This window comes from Chiloscyllium plagiosum, chromosome 5 (genome assembly GCF_004010195.1).
Source record: "Chiloscyllium plagiosum isolate BGI_BamShark_2017 chromosome 5, ASM401019v2, whole genome shotgun sequence".
In the NCBI taxonomy this organism is placed as follows: Eukaryota; Metazoa; Chordata; class Chondrichthyes; order Orectolobiformes; family Hemiscylliidae; genus Chiloscyllium; species Chiloscyllium plagiosum.
In genome coordinates this window covers 45548113-45566546 of record NC_057714.1, presented here as the reverse complement: position 1 = coordinate 45566546, position 18434 = coordinate 45548113, and the positions used below count along the sequence as shown (strand labels likewise).

General features: G+C 40.4%; 1 protein-coding gene across 2 annotated transcripts in view; it reads left to right on the top strand.

Moving 5' to 3' along the window:
- The window catches only part of gabbr2 (gamma-aminobutyric acid (GABA) B receptor, 2), a 968870-nt gene that overhangs the window by 172219 nt on the left and 778217 nt on the right, over nt 1-18434 (top strand). The gene's annotated exons all lie outside the window — the stretch shown is intronic.

Sequence of the window (18434 nt, the reverse complement as noted above, 5' to 3'; positions counted from 1 at the left end):
CTGAGCCTCAGCAAAGTCTGATAAATAATGCATTGAATGGGATAGATTTGATGGACAGTTGATCTTCTGCACATCATTTTGTATGCTTGTATGGAATGCGCAATGAATCTTTGCAAAGACTGAAAAGACTATTTGTTTTCATGGGCTGTAATTTATGGTGTACTTTACGTGAATTTGCAAAGAGCTGTGGAAATTCCACTAGTGTTCCAAAATGATGTTAGGAATCCAGATCTGGAAGTGGTGTCCTCATTTCCAACCCATTATATTTTTGCCAAGAGGAGAATGAAAATGGAATATGCTTCACACATGGAGAAATCCAAATTAGCAGGGTCATAGTGCTGGTAAATGCTCATAAAAGACTGAAAAGCTCCATGGAACTGTCAGGTTATTAAAATAGCCCTTTGCATTTCAAGAAAGAAAATAACTTGTCTCTGAGCTAAGTAATATGGTGCTTGTAGTTGCAGTAGCTGTTTGTTGACGTTATCTAATAGTTACCATTCTTGAATGGTTACAGCTTGATGATTCCACAATCTGTCATTATCACGATGGAGAGTTGTTTTCAAAGTCTGACTGACAGCTTGATGTGAGATTATGGCATGTCAGTTTTATAGGGAGTTAACTTTTTAATGTACTTTAACTTTATTGAATGGGCTTTTCTCAATTAAAGTTTTTTTTGGTGAAGTCTAAAATAGATATTTAGAACCTTACTTCACAACAATATGGTTACTGAGATCTGCTCATGGAGGTTGTAAGGATAAAGGGTGATGGGTAGGGATGTGAGTTGTCATCTAGTTGGTATTGGAGCTATAAGGAACCTTGGAGATGAAAGGGGAGGGGGGGGTTTCTGAGTTGCCATGAATTGTTACAAAATTGTGTTGCGCTGTAATGACCATACAGATGCATGGGGTGTCATGAGTTGGCACATATAATTTGAGGGATGGTTGGGAGTTGGTGGGAGTCATGGGTTGGCATGAGTTAATATGGGGTGAATGGAGGGCCTCAATGAGCAAAACCAGACTTAATAGGAAAACTCTCTGCTGATTGGCATCATACCTAGAACAAGGTCGGAAGTTTGTAGCTGCCGAAGGTCAATCATCTCAGCCCTAGGATGTCAGTACAAAATTCCTCAGAATAGTGTCCAAGGCTCAAACATCTTCAAAAGCTTCATCAATAATTCTCCTTCCATTATACGATCAAAGGCGAGGATGTTTGTGGATGATTGCATGATTTGTGTCCCCTCCACTGCTGAAACAGTCCATGTCCAAATGCAAGACCTGGACAACATTATGTCTTGGACTGATAAATTACAAGTAGTACCTGTGTGAGAAATGTGTTCACCAATGACCATCTCCAATAAGAGAATGCCCAATAGAGTAATAGAGCATAGAGATGTACAGCATGGAAACAGACCCTTCGGTCCAACCCGTCTATGCCGATCAGATATCCCAACTCAATCTAGTCCCACCTGCCAGCACCTGGCCCATAACTCTCCAAACCCTTCCTTATTCATATACCCATCCAAATGCCTTTTAAATGTTGCAATTGTACCAGCCTCCACCACTTCCTCTGGCAGCTCATTCCATACATGTACCACCCTCTGCATGAAAGTGTTGCCCCTTAGGTCTCTTTTATATATTTACCCTCTCACCCTAAACCTATGCCCTCTTGTTCTGGACTCCCCAACCTCAGGGAAAAAACTTTGTCAATTTATCCAATCCATGCCCCTTATAATTTTGTAAACCTCTATAAGGTCACCCCTCAGCCTCCGATGCTCTAGGGTAAACAACTCCAGCTTGTTCAGCCTCTCCCTATAACTCAAATCCTCCAACCCTGGCAACATACTTGTAAATTCTTTCTGAACCTTTTCAAGTTTCACAACATCTTTCTGATAGGAAGGAGACCAACAGTGGTCTAACCAATGTCCTGTACAGACGTAACACGACTTCCCAAATCCTGTACTCAATACTCTGACAGGATACCAAATGCCTTCTTCACTATCCTATCTACCTGTGACTCCACTTTCAAGGAGCTATGAACCTGCACTCCAAGGTCTCTTTGTTCAGCTACACTCTCTAGGACCTTACCATTAAGTATATATGTCTTCCTAAGATTTGTTTCCCAAAATGCAGCACGTCGCATTTATTTGAATTAAACTCCATCTGCCACTTCTCAGCCCATTGACCCATCTGATCAAGATCCTTTTGTAACCTTAGGTAACCTTCTTCATTGTCCACTACACCTCCAGTTTTGGTGCCATCTGCAAACTTACTAACTATACCTCTTATGCTCGCATCCAAATCATTTATATAAATGATGAAGAGTAGTGGATCCAGCACCAATCCTTGTGGCACTTCACTGGTCACAGGCCTACAGTCTGAAAAACAACCCTCCACCACCCTCTGTCTTCTACCTTTGAGCCAGTTCTGTATCCAAATGGCTAGTTCTCCCTGTATTCCAAGTGATCTAATCTTGCTAATCAGTCTCCCATGGGGAACTTTGTCGAATGCCTTACTGAAGTCCATATAGATCACATCTGTCGCTCTGCCCTCATCAATCCTCTTTGTTACTTCTTCAAAAAACTCAATCAACTTTGTGAGACATGATTGCCCATGCACAAAGCCATGTTGACTATCCCTAATCAGTTCTTGCCTTTCCAAATACATGTACATCCTGCCCCTCCAGATTCCTTCCAACAACTTGTCCATCACCGCCGTCAGGCTCACTGGTCTATAGTTCCCTGGCTTGTCCTTACCACCCTTCTTAAACAGTAGCATCACGTTAGCCAACCTCCGGTCTTCTGGCACCTCACCTGCTGAATTTCCTACCATCAGGATCCATGATGTTACCATCGACCAGAAACTGAACTGGACCAGCCATTTGAATACAGTAGTCACAAAAGTAGGTCAGAGGATGGAAATTCTGCTGTGAGTAGCTTACCTCCTGACTCCTCAAAGCCTGCCCACCACCCAGAAGGCACAAGTCAGAAATTTAATGAAATATTCTCTAAATGCTTGGATAGATGCAGCTCCAGGAACATTCAAGAAGCTTTACACCATCCAGAATAAAGTAACATGCTTGATTGACACTCCATCCAGCAGCTTCAGTGTTCACTCCCTCCACCACACATCTACAGCAGTCTGTATCATCTATAAAATGCATTGCGTTAACTCACCAAGCCTCCTTAGACCTCTACCGCCTAGAAGGACATAGCAAATAGATGTGCAGGAACACCATCACCTGCAAGTTCCCCTGCAAACTTCTCACCATCCTTACTTGGAACCATACTGTTGTTCCTTCAACATCACCCTGGATCAAAATCCTGGAACTCCCTCTCTCATAGCATTGTGGGAGCCAAATGGAATGCAGCGGTTCAAGAAGGCAGCTCAGACTACCTTCTCAAGGGTATCTAAGATTGAAGGATAAATGCTGACCTAGCCAGTGATGCACATAACCCATGAATGGATGAAAATAAATCTAGCTATAATTTCCAATCCTGAAAGTGACCCATTTATCCCAACTCCCCGATTCATGTCAGTTAATCAATTTTCTATCAATGCAACTATATTATTCCCCAAACGACAAGTTCTTATCTTTTGCAATAAATTTTTATGTGGTGCTTTATCAAATATCATTTGGAAATCTCATCTGAACAGATGTCAATTATAATTCTCCTGACCTACACATTGTAAAGTCCAGTTGATGAAGTTATCAATCACTGCATCATGAAAAAATGCCAATCACCTTGAAATAATTACTAAATTAAGTCGGTCAAATACTTTGTGCAACAAGATTTTTCTTGCGAAAAGGACCCAGTTTATATAGGTACACAATCTATCTACTGTGCACAATGGCTATCCTTATTATCAGGAGAGATCTCTGTATTTTCTGAAGCCAGATCGATGTGTGGATGTCACACAACTCAGCTATAGCTGCATCCTAACACAACATTGAGAGCTGCAGATGTACAGTAGGATTCAACATTAAGTCATCCATTGAGCATTTTATTTATTGTTAGTTAAATATGTTATGGAAATAGTAATATTTCTGATACATGAACTTCATACCACAGCAAAACCTAATCTGAGGAAATTTATTTTTATTGGTTAAAGAGCTAAATCGCATTGTGTAGACTACATTAACTAAAAATTGAAAAGAGTAAGAAGTGCGGGAGATTGAAAAATAATTAATTAGATGAGTTCTAGCTTTTGTTTTATAGGCTTTTAATACGAGGGAAACAGAAAAACTGAGGAAGTTGCAGGGTTCTACTATTTGAGGTTTTTGAAATATTGACTGAATGCGATAGGCTCAGAGTGTGTTTTGATGTCAGATAGCATATAAAATGGGGAAAGCATATGCTAGGTAGTATTTTTTGCAGTTTGTTAGGAAAGACAGTGTTCAAAAGAGCACTGATCATAGTCATTTTATAAAATAAAAATTGATCTGGTATCTTACCTGAGGTTAAAAAAATGCATGTTTTTATTACCAGAGAGAGGTTTAAACCTGCAGCAAAAGCATTGTTATTTTTATGCTGGAGAGAGTCAGATGACATATTCCACAGTTTAATGCAGAATGCTGAAATGGGTTAATCTGTTGCTGAGTGAGAACCTGTCAAAAAAGCAACTTGATGAATAGCTTTTATTAGTACAGTCTTTACTGGGCTTTACCATTTCTGTACCATATATAAGAAAGCCAGCAGACTGTGGCTTCAATAATATCAGTGCTGCATTGCAGCATAATGACTAAGTAGAGAATTTCTGTAAACACACATCACTCGAAGCTTGCTTTGAATAAACATTCAATCTGCAATTCAAAGCCATTGTATGTTTAAGATACTTTAATATGTGCACATGTGTGTAATAATTAGGAGTGGTAGCTTCCATTTTTATGCTTTTTATGCTCTACCAGAGTAACAGATTCACCAGTATAGCCTTTATTTAATGCTAATTGTATCTGACAATCTCAGGTCTTTGTCTGCTTGTGATTAGTTCATGCTTCACTGGGATGTTGTGTGTTTCCAATATCTGTGCTTTTCAACTAAAATCTAAGGCTTTTGAGAAAAGGTGTTCAACCTGAAATATATTGCTGAATTACTGCTTCCACCTTCTTCCCCATCCCTAAGCCTGATCACCGTCTCCCACTTCTGTTTCTGCATACTCAAACATCCTGTGATAGCACTATTAGGCTTTAAAACAATGAAAATTCCACAAAAACCACTTTGCTACTCTGCTGCTGTCATAAATAATTAAATTACATCAGAACAGACTTCAACAAACGTTAACATATTTCAGCACCTAAGGAAGTGGAGATAAATAGCATCAAAACTTTGACCCTATTTGGAATCTGCATTTACCAATGAGGAAACAATAACAAAAGCACATTGAAAAGTTAATCACTCTTTGGTAATGCTCAATTAATCTTTGATCTCGACTGTTCTGGTAGATCATCACCGTCAGAAGCAATCCCACAAGTATTGCAACATTCATAGCACACAAAAAAAGTGTTGTATGTTCCTTTCTTAATAAAAGGATATAGCTGTTCTATTAAAGTAATATAAAATAATAGTAGTAGAAGTCACAGCAAGTATTCTACAAAAAGGCTGCAACATGTAATTGACAAAATCTTTTACCAGCTCATTCAATCAGATCCCAACACTAGTGTATCCCAGAGAATGTCTTTCAATGTCTTGAAGATTCATCTCTCACTAACCTGAGAATGACTTTTTCATCTGTCATTGTATTTTGTTATCATAGCTTGGTTTGGTATCAGATTATAATTGATAGCATTCCTATGAAGGACTTTGGGAATCTTCGTGATGATAAAAGAACTTAATAAATGCAAGATGTTGTTCATCCTGTGATAGCACTATCTATTTTCATTATTAACTTGCATTGACTGTGCACATCCACAAAAGAAAGAAGAAATATGGCAGATATAGAATGTAAGGAGAGCAGAGACGGTGCAAGCTGAAAAACTTTAAGTAGTCACATACCTGCCTAACATTAATGACATTATATTCTATTTTGGTTTTGTGCATAATATCACTTAACAACAATGCTTATTCTAAACATAGATAACATAGAACTGGGCAGGAATGATATTTGAGGTCTTCAGGGAGTTCCATTTTATTTAACATAGTGACTTTGGACGATAGTCACAGTTAGGTTCATGGCCATCTGGGTGCTAACTGTATTGACCGTACCTCCCGTTAGCCATCATTACCCCATTCTCCTCACTCATATTGCTTACTGAAAGATAGATTTGAAAATGATAGTTAAACCTGATTAACATTAGTAAAATGATGTCAGCAGCTGCTTTTCTTGTTTTGTGCAGGGAGCACTTCATCCTATCTTTGTATCATTGAGCACCATTCATAGAGTACATCCTCAATCATCTGCAACCTGGACAGATGGCTGTACTAAATTCCACAGGGAGGATCTGAAAGTGCAGCTAATGATGCTCATCACCTCCTTTTAGCATTAAACTTTGGAAAATACTTTTAAGTAGTTACCTGGATAACTTGGCTTTCTGATTAAAACTGACATTTTCTGATCAGAAGGAATTCAGATATATTTTTACTGTAATTAAAAATGAATAAGTAATTATTGATTCATCATAATATTGTTTTTGATTAACAATATATGCAGAAGAGATATTTGTTTAATTTTAAAATGTTAATTGAGATAAACAAATCAGAAATGTGACATATGACATATCCATAACTCGAAGCCTGTTAATTACAAAAGAAAATCCATTTATATAATAATTTGATTATACAGAAAGCCACTGCATTGCCAGTTCTTTCAAGTAGTGGTGTTGCAGTTTATCCATAAAAATGCGTCAACTTATTATTCAATCACCTTTTGTTTAGTTTTAAGTTTCCATTAGATAGACAAGGAAGTAGCAAAAAAGTTAATGTCCAAAAATGAATAGGCAGAACTAGGATCAAGTTCAGATGAATGTGATTGTACAACGACAAAACTTGTCAGTTCAGTAATTTGATACATTTGTGTCATGAACATTTTCATGCCACAAATTGACTATTGTAATCTCCTTGTCCTAAACTTACCCAGACAAGACAGGAAATGCACGAATCATTAAGATGTTCCTTTATACAGAAACAGAACATAGTAATTACATGATACCGTTCAACATGGTGGAAAATGGAAAAACTATCAACATTCCAAAACAGGAACAAATTATAGTGCATAACTAACCATTCCCCAATCAAGGGCAAGTCTCATTTGTATTTCACACCATTTACACTTTTGCAATTCTGTTGCTGTCCATAACACAAAGGCATCCTGTCAGAATTTGAATAATTTAACTCTTTCTCCCATTCATTTTGCCATATTGTTTCTGTTGTGTGGGGTTTGAGAGAGGGAATAAGAAGTGGGTGCAACGTAACTGGATGAGGTATTATTGCTACTCAGATTTGACACAACAGTTTTAATAATATTGTCAGTCCACATGCTGTTTCACTAAACAATGGGTCGAAGGTTCTCATTTGTGGTTAAAGTTTTCTATTGATTGAGATTCATGGCACCCGGACCCTGATTGCTCATAACGACTTTTCAAGCAATGTTCTACTCTTTGAATTAATTAATTATGCAATCAGGCTCTTGGGTGCCTTCCTTGGGGAATTACACAGCAAGAGAGATAGACGTGCTCACTACCACATGGACCTTCTGGCATATATGCCTCTGATGCTATATTTAAGGCCCAGTTGTATACCATTTCAAATGCTGCAAGTAAGGAACTGGCCCTCTACTGGGTGCCCAGCAGTTATGACCTTGCATGTAGCACAGAAGAAAACAAAGCTTACTTCCCACTTTATAGAGAGACACCTGGAAGTGTTGGTGAATAGCAGGACCATCATAAGAGGCTACATCACCAGACCAAGCCAGCCTGGACACAGATTTCAGCCCCCATCAGTGTTGTCACCGATGGGAAAATGAATGGCTAGCATTGCAAGAAGAAGGTTACTGATCTCATTCATTTCACAAGGGTAAGTGCTACCCCCTTGTCTCCGCTACCTCATACTCACAGGGCCAACACTTACTCTAACTTTGCCACCACACAGGTATCTTACCAAGGCTTGCTATTTTTGCATGCATAATGTCCATTCCTACCTCCCAGGCTGGTATCTTAACAATACGTAGTCTGCGCTACCTGTAATCCTCTGACTGCTTATACTTTACCAACAGGACTGACCCCAATCCTGGAATTCATGGACATGGACCTCCAGAAACTGGTAGGACCATATTTTCGAATGACCATAGTCAACTGCCTGTAGTGTAATTGGATGAGAACCTTGATTGACAGTGGCAGTACCCTTGACTGACTGTAATCCACATCTACCCACCTAAGGAGTGATCCCCCTGTCTTTAACACATTGTTATTTGCTTGAAGCCGATGCACAGTATGTTTGCTTCATAAACTGCTGGAATGTGCTGTAGGCTTGTTCTTGATGTAATATATTACTGCGCAGTGATACGTCCACCTCCTATCTGACCGATAGATTGACAGCTTAGTACTCCCCACTATCATAAGCTATCTCTCCATTCCCAATGCACTAAAAGGCAATGTAGGACATGAAAGGATGACAACCTGTAAGTCAGTGTTAAAGTCAACAACATGAAGAGACAAGTATGAATATACAGAGGCTAGCAGCCTCCAAGTAAGTGGTAAAGTAATTGGATGCAAGCTAAGGGCCATAAGATGCATCATGTCCAGATAGAAAAGGTGCATGTGTGTCCCGCATGCAAACTGACCCAGCAGATGCTTGCTCGTGAGTGTCCCTGAGCTGCAAATTAAAATGTCATTTCTTTGCTTTCATGCATGAAATGTGAGCGTAGTTCACTGCCTAGGAGAAGGGGATGATGAGTTGCCTTTTTGAACCATTGCAGTCCTTAGTGTATAAGAGCACTCACAATACCAACTAGGAAGCGAGTTCCAGGATGTCGATCCAGCAACACTGAAGGAATGGCAATATGTTTCCAAATCAGAATGATTAGTGGGTTGGAGGGTAACTTGCAGGTACTGGTGCTCCCATGTGGTGGTCATGGTTTGTTGCTGTCTAAAGATCCTTGACTAATTCTGCAGTGCATCTAGTAGATAGTACACACTGCTGCCATTGAGCATCAATAGTGGAGGGAGTGGATGTTTGAATGTGGTGCTAATCAAATGTCTGCTTTGTCCTGGATGGTGTCAAGCTTCTTCAGTGTTGTTGGAGCTACACTCATCCAGGCAAGTGGAGTGCATTTCATCACAGTCCTAACGTATGCCTGGTAAATGGTGAATTGACTTTGGGGAGTCAGAAGGTAAAATACCTGTGGCAGGACTCTTAAACTCTGAACTTTTCTTGCAGCCATGTGTTTGCATACCCATCCTGTTCATTTTCTGAAAATCTATAGTGCCTCACTCATGCTGGGATCTGGTGATGACATTCTCATGGGTTTGTCTGCTGTGTTGCACTCATTGTCGCAGCATCCTCCACTGAATCCATAACATTTGGCGCATGGTTGTTTGAAAGTGGAGTCACAGGTTGACAGGGCAGTGAAGAAGGTTTTGACACACTGGCCTTCATCGGTCAGGGCATTGAGTATAGACGTTGGGAAGTTGTTTGCAGTTGTACAGGATGTTGGTGAGGCCACACTTGGAGTATTGTGTTCAGTTTTGGTCACCTTGCTATAGGAAGGATGTTATTAAACTGGAAAGAATGCAGAAGAAATTTACAAGGGTTTTGCCAGGAATCAAGGATCTGAGTTATAGGGAGAGGGTGAGCAAGGTAATACTTTTTTTCTTGAGTGTGGGAGACTGAGGGGGTATCTTATAGAAGTGTATAAGATAATGAGAGGCATGGACGGGGGAATGCACTCAGTCTTTTTCTCAGGGTTGGGCAATCAAGGACAAGAGGGCATCAGTTTAAGGTTAGAGGGAAAAAAATGAAAGGGATTCTGAAGGGCAACGTTTTTACACAGAGAGTGGTACATGTATGGAATGAGCTGCCAGCGGAAGTGGTTAAAAGGCATTTGGACAAACACATGGATAGGAAAGGATTAGAATGATATGGGCCAAGTGCAGGGAAATGGGTTTCGTGTGGATGGACATTTTGGTCAGCATGCACCGGTTTGGTCTGAAGAGCCTGTTTCCATGCTGTACGACTCTATGACTCTGTGACTTTATTCCCTCTCTCATCATCTTCCTCCTCATTAGAGGAGACCTCTTACTCCTACATTCCCCCTTTCGCACATTCCACTGTCCTTTACTGAGTGAGGTTGTTCAGGCACATGGGTCACTCTAACTTTGGCTTCTCCTTCTGGAAAGTATTAAAGTAGTTTGCCTGAGTGGTGCAAGGAGCAGAACCTCATCTTTAATAATCCACAACACCATTCTGCTGTTGCTGTTTTTGAGGCAGGAACTGCATTGTCTCTCCTGAGCTGCACATTGCAGGCTCTGCATTAGTGACATTAGCCAAATTTACTTTGGCCTTCTCTGTTCCCAATGTCCCATCTTTAAAGAAATGAACTGGAGCAAATACTTGTGGAGCTTGTAATTGGGTGACGATACATGCATCATCCCGGGTAGTGTGCACAGATGTGAACATTTTGTTTCCTGTTATCAGAAATCAACCACACATTCAAAGGGTGAAACCCCCTTAAGCTAATGAATTCTGCTGATCCCACTGAACTACATTCCTCACCATGTACATTCAGTTTGGAATTTTAAGGCATATCTTGCTTGCTCATGGATAACTTATTTGGGACAAGGAACTTAATTCTGGAGAGCTGGCCTTTCCTGAGCATTCACGGAAATGAACTTCACCTTGTTGGCTGTTGAAAGCTCAAGCCAGGCTTCAATTCAGAGATCTGAATTCCTAAGTTTCATGCCACAGTTGGGAAGCTGATTTTTGGCTTCCCATTCAATTAAACATAACAAAATTCTGCCAGAAGTCTAATTGTTACCTTTACTTGGACTGCAATTAAAATACCTTTGCAATATTTTCAAAGTCAGTATGCTTGGGTTGCAGATGTAAGCCTTTCCTCCTCTAGTTTACAGCTTTATAATTTGTACTTGAGAATTATAAGAGGTGATGTTTCTTCTGTACCTGTTTAATTTCTCAAGTCAGATTCAAAACCATCGTTTCTAAATTATATTAAGTTTACTAAATCGAGGGAATGAAACAAATAGTTACAGAAGGTTGAGTCTTAGGATATTTTGGCTATGTACCAGTTCCCGCAGTGAGGTCATGTGGGTTTCGTTGCCATATTTTACCAAACTAGCCTCACTAACTACATACTCAGCCCGAATGACGTCCCTCTCATCTGATTCCAGTCCCATTTTACCCCATTTCATGTTCATAACAATGCACCAATACTCGGCTATCCCAGAATTCATCACCAACCCTTGCGTGGGCTGTCAGGCACTTCCACAAATGCTGCCAGTCAGAATTGCCCTGCACGGTTCCTGATATTTGCTTGAGAGGTTCTAGATGACAGGATGGTGCAGAGGTGGGCATCCTCTTCTCCCAGGACCAGCAAAGAAGGCCACAGCACTAGACTTTGCCGGCCTGGTCTAAGGTTGCTCCCCATGCCATTTCTCAGTCAGCTGGAGAAACGCACAGCAATCTAAGAAGAACGTAAATGACCTGCTCCACGAGTGTAAGGGCTATAATTTTCTCTCTGATACCTCATACTCACTCTATCTCTACTACTGTAGCTACCTCCCACCAAGACTTACATCTCCGACTCTCGCTATCATTTGCACTCATTGACTGTCACCCACCCCACCTTCCAATGCACTGAGCCTGGATGCCTTCTGTACTGCCTACTCACTCCCTTAGGGCACCTCTTCACCTGCACCAAAAATAACAGCTGTGCCCACACACTTTTGTCTTCCTTGGTACCTGCCTCTCGTTCATTCCAGGTGGAGAATAGTCCCCTGGCGGGACAGAAACAGTCTAGTTGGGTGAAGGGCTACCTGACATGCAGCTTCATGTCTGTCCTGAGGGGAAGGCCCTGGCCCTGACCACCTGGAGTAGCTGACTGACCATCTCCAAGCCTTGGGTCTAGTATCAGAGGCTCCCCTTGAATTACTGTTTCAGGAACACCTGAGTGAAGACTATCCTCTTGTCCTGATGGCTACCTCCTGATAACCATGACAACTGCTTGACTTTGTTTCTGCACTGAACAACAAGGCAAGAAAGCAGTAATGGTATCTCTGTCTCGGGGGCAAAAGGCAAAAAGACAAGTCAAGGCCATGCAGAGCGAGGAAACTGTGAAAATCCTGTAAGCTCAAAGTGAGTGAGTTCTATGAGAGCAAGCAGAGCAACACACCAGATCCACAACATATCTGAGTCCAGGAGTTGGGTGTGTGTCTCTGCGAGTACAGTGTCCTTGCTAGAACATTATAATAATAGCAGCCAGCACAGCCCTGGGTGCAATAATGAAATTGATCAGATGTGTGCTTTGAGGGTTGTTAGAGGCTGGCACAGAATGAATGTCAATGTCTGTGCATGTGGCCAATGCACATAGAGCATGCCATGAGATGTTGGTCCCAGTGTTCAACATGGAGCTCCTTTGGAGCAATTAGCAAGCTGAAATTGCCAGGTACCCAATGTGACTTCCATGTTGAGTATTCTTACTATCTAGCTTGTTCAGAGTGTTTGGTGAGTCAGGAAGCTCGAGATTAATGAGACAAGTTAGACCATAAGACCATAAGACATAGGAGCAGAAATTCGGCCATTCAGCCCATCGAGTTTGCTCTGCCATTCAATCATGGCTGATAAGTTTCTCAACCCCATTCTCCTGCTTTCTCCCTATAACCCTTGATCCTCTTGTTACTCAAGAACCCGTCTATCTCAGTCTTAAATATATTCAATGACTTGGCCTCCATAGCCTTCTGTGACAATGAATTCCAAAGATTCACCACTCTATAGCTGAAGAAGTTTCTTCTTCACTCTGTTTTAAAAGGTCTTCCCTTTCCTCTAAAGCTGTGCCCTTGTGTCCTAGTCTCCCCTACCAATAGAAACATCTTCCCAATGTCTATTCTGTCCAAGTCATTTTGTATTCTGTGAATTTCAATTAGAACCCCCTTCATCCTTCTAAGGTCCATATAGTATGAACCCAGATTCCTCAAACATTCCTCATATGTTAAGCTTTTCATTCCTGGGACCATTCTCATGACCCTCCTCTGAATGCATTCCAGGGCCTGTACATCCTTCCTTGTGGCCTCAATATGGCATTTAATCTTAATTGTTAACTCACTGCTACTGAGAGAGAAACTCGCTTCACTGCTTGGCATCAAATTTCTGCTGACTTCAAAATAGGCTGTGCAGGACTTTCCAGGGAGTTATACATATAACTACCAACAAATGACTGGCTTTTCTTCCACTGTTGACAGACAACCAAGTGTCCAAAAATCCAGGAGGAAGCCAGTGATGATAGATCCCTACAGAGGAGGCCCACATTCCAATACTTGCAGCTTTTATAGCTTAGTTCCTGTCTTCTATTACTCTTTTTAGTTAATTTCAATCATGAGTGCAAGGGCTGTAAGGACTATTCCTTGGATATTTGGCTAATGTTATCTGAGCTGTCATTTCCACAAGTATGCATTACAGACTCAACAGCATTTATATCTGCTGGCTGGCCTTATCATATTTTGTGTTGCTCATAAGAATTTGTAGAAATGGTCAACAGACCATCAGATCACTGTACATACTGTGCAAAAGTCAACATCTTGTTTCTTGTTTTACAGAACCTTAAAGACATGTTTTCTCCCTCCAGCTTCAGATATCTGTTTCATAACCAAGTGACCCCATACAGTGTCTGGTTTTATCAGCCAAAGAGAAAGTCACATTGAAGCAGTTCAGAAAGGTTTCGAAACAAATTTAGCCATCAGCACAGTATTCAGTATCTCAACTTATAAATTTGGTCAAGCTCTCCAACGTCACAAAGTTATAGCAAACCTGTATTTTTTTAATGTTTGACTGGATCATATAGACTTGGCTTCCATAGGCTTGGGTCCTAAATTTACTGCATATCTGTAAGCAGGCAACCATATTACTTTTCACAATGTGGGCCTCCTCTGTAGGGGTCTATCATCACTGGCTCCCTTCTGGATGTTTGGAAACTTGATTGTCTGTCAACATTGTCCCATTCTCAACCAGAAAAGAGTGATGATCCTTCCAGTAACTAGGATGAAAAGAATGTGGTGGAACAACAGACAAGCAAAATAGGATGTGATAACCAGTATCTGACATAGCTGATGCTATAGCTGGATGCTCATGTTTTGGTAAAAAGAACACATTCCAGGCTTGCTCAGGAGACTTATAGATAGCTTGAGCTTTGATTGGAGAATCTCGCCATGTCACAGTGAGTCAAAATAATTTGTAAGACTTCCATATCAAAATATTAGATTTACCTTAAGTGGTTTCTCTACATCTTCAATGGTGATTGCAACTGATAATATCATACTCTCTTGTTGTTCGCCCACTAACAAGGAAGGGATCTGCATGTGTTTCTTGGAGATAGTTTACATTAACTTGATGAGAGGCTGGAGGTAATTATTTCTATTACTTAATTGACAGCTCCTTAACATTAAGTTGCAGGAGATGTGGATCATGAGTACAAACAATTCCAAAGGAGAAAGTGAGGTCTGCAGATGCTGGAGATCAGAGCTGAAAATGTGTTGCTGGAAAAGCGTAGCAGGTCAGGCAGCATCCAGGGAACAGGAGAATCGACGTTTCGGGCATAAGCTGAAGAAGGGCTTATGCCCGAAACGTCAATTCTCCTGTTCCCTGGATGCTGCCTGACCTGCTGCGCTTTTCCAGCAACACATTTTCAGCAAACAATTCCAAAGACCAGGTCTGGTGTGCAGATTTAGTTTGCTTTTGCTATTTTACTTTACTCAAGGGGTAATCAGTTAGAGAACAATGACAATACAGCATAATTTTACCTAAAGGAATGAGCGACTATTGGATCTCTGAACTTTCTTTTGCAGTTTCCTGGAACTATTGCAGAATAGGATTGGCTACTAGGTAGCAGTTAGGATGTGGTTTGGGAGAGCAGGAAAGGAAAAAAGAAGAAAAATAGAAAAGAATGCATTCAGAAGAGAAAAAAGCCTTTATAAACTTCACTTGCAATTGCAGAAGGAGTAATACCTGCCCATTTACTGCACCAGACAAATGCCCAGGTGAAGCAATGAGTTACCTGCACTTCATTCAACCCAGTCTGCTGTATTCGCTGCTTACAATGTGGTCTCCCCTGCATTCGGCAGACAAAATGCTGACTGAGTGACAGCTTCTCAGAACACCTGCAAAGCTTCTGTCCGTAAAAATGACCCTGAACTTCCTGTTGCCTGTTATGTCATCACACCACAATGTTCCCTGGCCAACATCTCTGTGTCAGACTTGCTGCAGTGCTTTTGCAAAGTTCAGCGCAAGCTGGAAGAATTGCATTTCATTTTCTGCTTAGGGACCCTGCAGTTTTTAGGATTCAATATCAGGACCTGAGCATGTCCTTAGAACAACTCTGTACTCATTTGGCCTTGTCATCACATAGGCTGCTACCACAATCATCCCATTGTCAGTTATTAATTGTCCACGTTAGCAACTCAGGCTGACCTTGACCCACTCCTTTGTCTGTCCAACTGTTCTTTCTCTCTGGGTTCCATCTTCACCTATTGTTTCCTCTCTCCCCTCCCACCACCCCTACTCTAGCATATATACCAAATATTCCCCAGCTACAATCAGTTCTGAAGAAGGGTCATCGGACCCAAAACATTAACGCTGTCAATTATTTTTAAAGTTTTACTCCTTTTACATGAAGTGACTCCAGCAGTTTTAAAATAGTAGTGTTCCCCGTTGTTGGGGATGGAAAAGTTATGCAGAAGGTAACTCACTCATTGCAATCCAGTTTAAAGAAACAATGAATTACACCACACAAACCTTGTATTATTGACTCTTTATTCGTGAGCTCATGGGGAGAGATAAGTCGACCAAATGGTCACAAGTCACTCTGATGAGATACAGAGAGGTGCGTGATTATATAGATTACAATCATTTAACAATTAGCAAATTGTTAATTGAAGGATAAGGCAAGTTTAGGCACTTTGCCCAGTCACTAGCCTCAGTCACGTAGTGTCTGGACAGTGCTAGTTAGTAGTTGATAAGCAATTGTTAGAATACAATAGGTTCCTTAGGGTTTGGGGCCTGGCTTTGCTGCTCCTCTCCCTTGTAAAATTGCTGTCTCTTGTATGCAGCTGTAAATGTAACTGTTTGTTGTAAACTGTTTTTGTAATTTGTTTAATAAAATATACAATAGGTTCTTATAAAGAAGAGCATTCCTATGCTGGGAAAGACTTCATTATCAGATATTAGTACAGCTACAAGGTCACCTCACTGAACCTGGGAATGTATGAGTTTAGCAAGGAGACATTAACATAAGATTCAAAATGGTTTCCAGGCTTTTAGTATGTGACAAAATGGCTGCTTCTGATCTAACAAATCTCCCACACTTCTCTTACACTAAAGTGAATAGCTACATCAGAGTGAAGTTTCTTGTGAATATTTAACTACAGAATTTGGAGAAGGTTCCAGAGAGTAATGATGTAGCTGCTATATAACCACTAATCAGATACTAAATTGCAAGAGGTATCAAGGGAAGTCAAACCAAAGGAAAACTGATGTCCATCTTATGAAACTGCAAAAGAGGTCTAGGAGGAAAGCGTGGAGATCAGGAGAATTAATAATTGCAGTGCAATAAGCACTGAATTTGAATGAGAACCCATAGTTATGACCATGCATAATGGACATTTCTTCTTTAACACTTTTTTTTTTATTTTACACAATTTTCTCCCTTTCCAGTTCTGAAAGCAGAATGTTGCTGGATGAAGGCAGCTCATTCATATTTTATCAAAATGAGACTAATTCAGACAGTCGGTGAAAGTGAACTATTTGATGAAGGCAGACATCAAAGCCAAATCCTATTCAATACCTATTTACCATTCACATGCCTTTCCAGAATTAGATTTAAAATGGAGTGGAAAAACCTTGTCTCGAGTTCATATTTTGTCTCCCAGCCCACAGTTATTGAACTAAATGCTCAACTTCTAACAACAGGAGTTTAAGACAATATAATTTCAAATGAATGAAACCAAAGGGGTCACAAGTGGATGCAAGCTGCAGGTTTTTTTTAATCTTATTTACAGAATCAGGTGTGAAATTGATATAATGAGAATAAGTCCTGCTCATGCAAAGTGTTGGCATTTGTTATCATGGGGATAAACTTAGTTCAGTCCCACATCAGTAAGTTCCTGTAAACTTCCATGAATCTTACAATTTTAGTATGTTGTCATGTCCCCAAGTGCAATTCAACATTAACATTTGACAGGACAGAACTTTCAAATAGAAAGGGTGGTGTTAGGAAACAATATTAGTGAATGTAACTCATTTAACAAACAACAGTGAAATCTGCATGCAATGTATTTTAAAACATGCATCCATTCCTGGCTCCCTCCTGCTTCTCATTAGTATTCATTTATATACATTGACAACCCAGCTCCACCTCACTCTCGACTTGTTCACCTCCTCCACTATTGCCAAATTAGTGAACTAGTGAATCCAGTTCTGGATCAGCAGAAATTTCCTCTGATGAAACAACAGGAGGACTAAAGCTACTGTCTTCAAAACTTTCGACAAATTCTATAGTTGCCAATTTCATCCCTCCTCTTGGCAACTGCCTGAGGCTGAACCAAACTGCTTGGTATTGTACTTAATCCCAAGGTGAACTGCTGAGTACATATCCATGGCATCACAGAAATTACCTGTTTGCACCTGCATAATAATTGCCCAACTCCATGCATGCCTTCAGTAGTCCTTGTTGAAACTCTCATCTGTGCCCTTATTACCTCCATACATGACTATTCCAATGTGATCCTGATTGAATTCCCATATTCTACACTCCATAAACTGGAAGTCATCCCAGTCTCTGCTGCTTATGTTCCTACTTGCTTACCCATTTACCCATTAACCCTATGCTCACTAACCCACATTGGCTCCCAGTCAAACAACAATGTTTCCCAAAGCTTTTCCCATGTGAACCCATTTTAAAATTCAATTCCAGTGTGACACCTTGGTGAAGATTTAGGAGGCATGAGTTTTGCGCAGACTTGGGGTGGTTCTGCTGTTGTGTGGTGTAGAGGGGACTATTACTAGTTTAATGTATTTGGATGCTGATTGTTCAAGTAAGAACATTATGATTATTAATTTTATCACCTGTTAATTATTGACACAATTGATAAATCACCTTAATTCACTAGAGTTCTGACCATTAATTGAAATAATTCAATTTTTCAAAGTGTTAACATTGTCATTATTGATGCAATAATTTCCTTATAATTGAAGCAATAAACAGATGATTATTAATGCAACAGCA